Genomic DNA, 6,928 nt, shown 5'->3' with positions numbered 1-6,928 from the left:
AAAAAAAAGGAAGAAAGCATACAGACTAGTATTAGCTACATTTAAATTGTATTTAATTTGTGGTATGCTGACACAGACTCTTAAAATGATCTCCTCCACATTTATGAAAGCATTATAGGCTACTTTTCTATTTTTTAAATTCAATCTACTGAGAAACTTTTTTTCACATTTCATTTTATTCTAATTAATACAAAGATAGCAGAAAATAATTAGCGAACAGAAATTTTCTCTTACTAGAAAGTCAAATAACATCTAGGCAACACTGAACTCAAGTTTCATTTTGGAACTGTTTTCCAACCATGAATAAACATAGAAATACTAACAGTTATTCAACGGGTAATGTTTGCTAGGACACTGCTTCAGTAACGTTGAGGTCTGGGCTCTGAGGAGGCCAGTCCATGACTGAATGTTCCACAATGTGCCTTGTAGACCATTTCTGATAAGCTTTGGTGAACAGAGGGGTCAACTGAAGGCACAAATGCATTTCTCAGGGCGTGTCTCAGGTCGTTGCTGGACTTTCTCTGATTTCTTAATCGCAATTTTTAGATACTGCTGTACTTTCTGCTACTTCTTTTGTCCTGCACTTGTCCAGATTCCTCAATTTTTTTTTAAGAAGACACTGGACACCATGCGAAGATATGCCAAACTGTTATCTTTGTCATTTTCATGTGTTTTTCCAAAATGCTGCTAGTAACAAAGTGCGTAAATTGTTCATTATGTGTATACACTAAACAGGTTCAACCCTTTATAAATTAACAAACAAGAAGGCAAAAAAAACAAACCAAAAAACCCCCAAAACAACAACACGCTGCTCAGAAAATAGTTAGATTGAGATACTGGGAGTATACTAATTCTGTAAAGCCAGGAGAACAATTGCTTAAAGCCACCTTTAAAAAAAAAAAAAAAAAAATTACAAAAAGAATTTGCTCATTGGAAGGAGATATGGACTGACTCAAGATTGCACTTGAACAGAATTGACTAAATTAACTAAAACTAAATAATTATGTGAACAACAAAGCAACAGATATGAAACAATTATTATTTTTCCATCATTTGTGCGATACCTTTATGAATTATCTGCTGGTCGCTTGAGAAGTAAACGTCAGAGGTGCAGCTATTAAATGGACAATCGACAAATGAAACAAGAACACCAGAACTCAGTCATTTTCCTCTGCTCCAGCACAACATGGATCTTAGGTTCCAAAGTCTACTTTAAGCCCTGATCATGACACACGTTAAACTACATGAGATTAATGGGAATCCTTTCAAAAGGAGGCTTTAGTTAATATTTACAGCAACACAAACAGCTTTCTGCTTCAAAAATATTAAGCTGTGCTTTCATGCATTTCATATTCTGTACTGTATTTATTCTTATTGTATTCTAATTTTTGCCTCATAACTTTTGCACTGTCCACTTCCTGCTGTGACAAAACAAATTTCCCACGTGTGGGACTAATAAAGGTTATCTTATCTTATCTTATTTATTTATCCTATAACTGACAGGAGCTGCCTCTGCTCCTCTTGGGAGTGAGTGAGTGATTGATGCAGGCACGGAGAACACCACTGACTGCTGGAAGACCCAGTGCTGCACTGTTGTGTCCCCTGCGCACCCTTCACAAGGTGAAGCACAGGGGGAAGAGAAGATTATAATAAACAACCACAGTCACAGCCCCAAGGCTTTAACATGAAGCCTTTCCAGGGAATGCCAAAAATCTGACCCTTTCACTACAAAGCGAGACATGACCATATGAGACGTGTAAAATCGAAACTATGAAGCAAACTGCTTTACCCAGCTTGACTCATGATGAGCAATAATTTATGACTGTGATCCATTAGTATTTCCTAGAAACATGTTTCACTTCAGCAGGAGCAGAAACACATGTTTACAATGAAAAACTGAACCCCAATTCAGTCATTTAGTAAAAGGAAATAACATGAAACGTTTGAAGGAACAAGTGGATTTAGATAATCAGTGACTATCCCCCCCCCCCCCCCCCCCCAAAAAAAAGGATTAACTAACAACACTGTTGTTTTTGTAGCAAAGTCAGCAGCCACAGCTGTCCCCAGATGCCCTGGAATCCAGCATCATTTTTAGCTCAGAGCAGTACAATAAATCTTGCCCTTTTGTAGGTACACACCATTTTCATCTCAACTAGTAATTAGCAACTGGTGCTACAGAAATCCAAACATACAACACAGGGACAGTAAAGTTTATCCATTTGGCAACCACACTGACATACAAATCAAGCCCACCAATTTAAGCTCAGTTGTGATTATGTAACATTATCAGTGCTTTTCTTCTCACGCATGATGTCATATTGGATTCTTTGCCAAGCAGGTTATGCAGAAATGTCCGAGCAAGGGGAAGGCGTAATGCAGACAGCGTAGCTGCCTTTTTCCGTTGCGTGTAGCGTGAGTCCGTTCAGAAAATCTCGCATTTTACTCCATGTTGCTCACAACGGTATGACGAAAATCTTTTTTTTTTTTTTTTTAATAAATGGGGGGAGAGGGGTGGTGGTGGTCCTGAACATACAGGGTTGTCTTTCTACACAAAAATGGGAATAAAAGTGCTCGTAGGTGGATGCTACACTGACCACAAAAAAGTGAGAAAGAAACAGTGTTCTTGAGCATGCGCACTTTCAGAAGAATTAATAAATATTGAAGTGCCAGATTTTTTTGAATGGAGGCTAGTTTGCTACAAAGAGCTGCTGAAGCCCCGAGCAACATCACGCGCTGCCGACTCAAACACTGACTAATCAATAACAAACCACGAGCAGTGATTCACACCTGTGTAAAACAGCAAGTTTGGGGGCTTTTAAACGGAGTGACTGGGTGAAAGGAGATAGCTGTTGCGATTTAAGGCACTGAATACTCGCACAGCAGCGTTTTCAAGCCGCAGCCCTGTCACAAGAAGGAAATACAGATTTAGCAAAACACCCAGGACACGCAGAGGCAGACCACTCCAATTTTTCCACATAATGCCACACACAGAGCCAAGGTGAGCTACTACGTTCGGCGTCAAGTTTACTGAAAAAAACCCACCATCCACGTGATTTCAAAATAAAACGGCGTCGTAAAAAAAATCCCAAACACTTCTCCTCCTGTGTTTTTTTTTTTTCTCAACCACAGCTCCGCGCTGTTCACTTCACACACAATTTTAACACCACCCAGCTGTTTTTATCCCCAGTTACCCACGTATTCTATGTCACAAGGCGTTAATTTAGGCTGAAATCAATGCACTTCCTGTCCCTTTATGTTCACTTCTGACCGACTTGCCGCAGCTCACCACCATCACCTCCTCCCTCTCGCAGACAATGAATGAAGCCAGTTTTGGGAATGGGCAAGCCCACCAGCAGCTCAGGTAGCCGCGTACATTTCTATCGTGCAAGCAGGAAATATTACAAACGCATAAAAGCGTCCTCCGACTGCTCTGCCCGTGCTAGTCACCATATGTTGACTATATTTTAATTTTACCATTCATAACAAATAGCGACTAGAAAAAACACGCTGGATTACAACTATTTAGCAAAGGCGTGTACAATGCTACAAATACACTAAAATAGCACAACAAATGGTAATATTTCAAACAACGCCCCCTTGACACCATATATGAGCTTACATTACCTGCAGGATGCTCAACTTCACTTCCCTGCGGTGCGTCCACTGCTTCACCAGCTGCGTTAAGTCAACCGAGGTTGTCCGAGAGGAGACAGGAAATGACCAGATTTGCGTTCAAACTAAAAGCGAAAAAAAACCATGCCATTAGTCTTGTGGCGTTGACGGGACGAAAATAAATCGTCGCTTATTTTATTTACAAACTATAGCTTTAACGTTTGTTTGAAAACAAATAAATAAACCAAAGTCAATGGGCTTAGGTTAAAGCTTCACTCATGACAGCCAAATGTCACATTTAAAACCGGAATCGCCACATGCCATTCTAGCTAGCTTGTTACTAGCATAATTCAGTAACACCTCATACAGCACATCAGATAATAGTATTTATGCTAATTTATCGTAACACCTCCAGCTGCCGAATTCCGGCTCCCTATCCTGTGGACTCGGACAGAAGCTTTCTGTGTCACACCAGGCGGAGAAGAAGCGTAGTTGTTACCAGCTAACGTAATTAGTCCAGTCCAGATGCGGTAGTTGTAGCGGGACGAAGCGAATTCCCCCAAAAGTGTACGCTGTAATTTGCCATCGCGCTAGCATCATTGCTGTCAATGTCCGGTAAATTAAAAATGAAGTATTTCCGGCCATTGCTTTTCAAACAAACAAGCACAAGAAAGCAGGAACAGCTTCAATAGCCTTCAGTAATAATATTTCTGAAGTGAAGCAAAAATTAAGGCAACACCAGTCACCTCAACACAAAATCATTTGTAACTTATTAAGAAGTATACGTGAACCAGTAAAACAGGTTTTGCTAATAAACAGCAATAAAATCCGAACGTGGTGACGTTTCTGTGCAGTTATTCTGGTGGTCTAGTCGCTTAATTTCCGCTTTGCGTGTTTATTATTAAGACGAGCTTAACTGAGGGCTACGTCATGCCACCGCTGGAGCGCAAGACACAAACCTAGGCGCGCTACCAGGAGACCCGTCACCTTACAGTAATGTTACAGCCCAACAACATTAGACAAACAAACTACGCTCATGTTAAACTACATAATTTCTTTCCTGACGCGTGAGAGTTTATATATATATATATATATATATATATATATATATATATATATATATATATATATATATGTATGTATATATATATATATATATATATATATATATATATATATTTGTATTTGTGGCATGAATATTATATTCGTCATTGTGTTTTCTTAAATCAAAGAATGTGGACTTTTTCCGTTTTGAGTGGCTCGCACTGCATTTACAGCGCAAAATAAAACAAAATAGTGAAATGACAAAATAAGATTTAGGGAATGAATCGCTGAAACGGGTTGACAGCAGAATGATCTCATTCTTAATGCAGTCTCATTAGCAGGAGAGATGCAGTCATTAATTATGCAAAAACATATTTGACTTTATTGATTTGAATGCGCGGCACGGTGGTTAGCACTGTTGCCGCACAGCAAGAAGGTCCTGAGTTCAATTCCACCATCAGGCCGGGGTCTTTCTGTGTGGAGTTTGCATGTTCTCCCCGTGTTTGCGTGGGTTCCCTCCGGGTACTCCGGCTTCCGCCCACCGTCCAAAGACATGCAGCTTGTGGGGATAGGTTAATTGGATAATCCAAATTGCCACTAGGTGTGAATGTGAGTGCGAATGGTTGTCTGTCCCTGCGTGTTGGCCCTGCGACAGACTGGCGACCTGTCCAGGGTGTACCCCTGCCTCTCGCCCTATGACAGCTGGGATAGGCTCCCGCGACCCTGATAAGCGGAAGCGATGGATGATTTGAATACTGAAATTTAATATGTGAAACTTTTAAATATATTTTTACTCCAGGATTTTGCCTTCCTTTATCTTGATGTTTAGTCCTCATATGCTTGGATCTGTGATGAAAGTCCTACATGAGTCTAGAAGACTACTGGGGCTGCCTATTAAAATATGTCGCAGGGCTCCAGGGCGGTACTTTTTGTTTATTTCCACATGGGTTGCCAGGTTCTTCAAACCCTCCAAAGACTAGAGGTGCAGTCACTGTTGACAATGGTGATGACGATGATGAGAAGGGTCTCCTAGGGAAATGCTGAGAATACCAAAGGACTACCGGGAGAGGAGAGCAGCGAGTCCCCAATGACAGCATGATCCTATAACTGGCTTATGCAACTGATCAGCGCCTCATTCTGCATTATATAACAGCATTAGGTTGGCCTGCTGCTCATAGCTGAGCTGTGGATGCAGGGGCAGTCACCCACATCAATATGGGTCAATTCACAAAACCACAACTTTGACCAGAAATTCTGCATTTTGTGGTTTTTAATGTGTGCAACTGTACTAGCGCCAGATTACTCCCATAACCAGTCATTGCAGCAAATTAACCTGTTTAGTGACCTATGTCCACAAAGCTGTTACCTGTCAGCCTTATGGGAACACTGGCTTAATGTTATTGTGTCATGTTGTGATTTTTTTTTGTTTGTTTTTTAAACAAATTATGCTAAGAGTTTAAAATATCAATTTGTTTTGCCCTAAATAAATGTTGTTTACATATGTGTTTTGGTATTATGTAACTATTAAAAACTTAACCTGCTATAGAATGGTGCAGTTTGCACAAATTAGTTTTCATAAGAACTGGATTGATAATCAGTGGCAACAGATCTTATGGCGTGATGAATCCATATTTGAAATTTTTGGTTCCAAACCTTGTCAGTATGTGGGGAAGAGGTCAGGAGAGAGGTAGGACAGGGAGTGTATGTAGCGGAGGGGGGGGGGGAGGTTGTGAGTAACCCAGAGTGCAAGAAAATCTTATTTTTGTGTGGTTGGAAAAATATTCAAAAATGTCATGAGAACATTGAAGAGAAAATATGCTGTTCAGTCTCCAGGCAAGACTTTATAGGCCAGTCACTTGCTGCTCATCCCCAAAAGATAGCTTGAATAAACAGTTGTGTGTAAGCAGCTTGTTCAGGCTGATCTTGTGATGGGAAAAAGCACATTCCCCCACCACTACTTGCCAAATGGTTGTGTTTGTGCTGGACAAGAGAATTCCGCATAGAAGGAACACAGTGAATAACATCGTCACAGCACCATGTGATCAATGGAGGGCGAACAGTGAAGCATTTGGAAATGTCTGCCAGTCAAGAGTTCAGCAGGCAGCATAAAGTGTTTGAAGCCTAATAAATAAATTTGAAAAAGTCTATATATAAAAGTACAACACATCTTTATAGACTTTGCAATAATTAAAATCAAACAATGTTGCTAATCATGCTGGAGTTAAAGGGAGAACAGTACCATCTGCAGGACAGTAATATTACTGCATACAGG

General features: G+C 40.3%; 1 protein-coding gene across 1 annotated transcript in view; it reads right to left on the bottom strand.

Annotated features, from left to right (window-relative positions):
- The window catches only part of hivep3a (HIVEP zinc finger 3a), a 57,276-nt gene extending 53,092 nt beyond the window's left edge, over positions 1-4,184 (bottom strand). Inside the window, exons 1-2 of the mRNA XM_085396531.1 lie at positions 4,022-4,184; positions 3,625-3,737 (exon numbers count right to left, since the gene is read on the bottom strand). The gene's annotated coding sequence lies outside the window, so the exon portion shown is untranslated. The remainder of the gene's footprint in view (positions 1-3,624; positions 3,738-4,021) is intronic.
- Between the last annotated feature and the right edge of the window lie 2,744 nt (positions 4,185-6,928).

This window comes from Rhamphochromis longiceps, linkage group LG22 (genome assembly GCF_057381845.1).
Source record: "Rhamphochromis longiceps isolate RC_006_pf linkage group LG22, R_longiceps_female_GT1.1, whole genome shotgun sequence".
NCBI classification, from domain to species: Eukaryota; Metazoa; Chordata; class Actinopteri; order Cichliformes; family Cichlidae; genus Rhamphochromis; species Rhamphochromis longiceps.
Note: the sequence above shows the minus strand (reverse complement) of the source record. Positions and strands in the feature narration are given on the sequence as shown.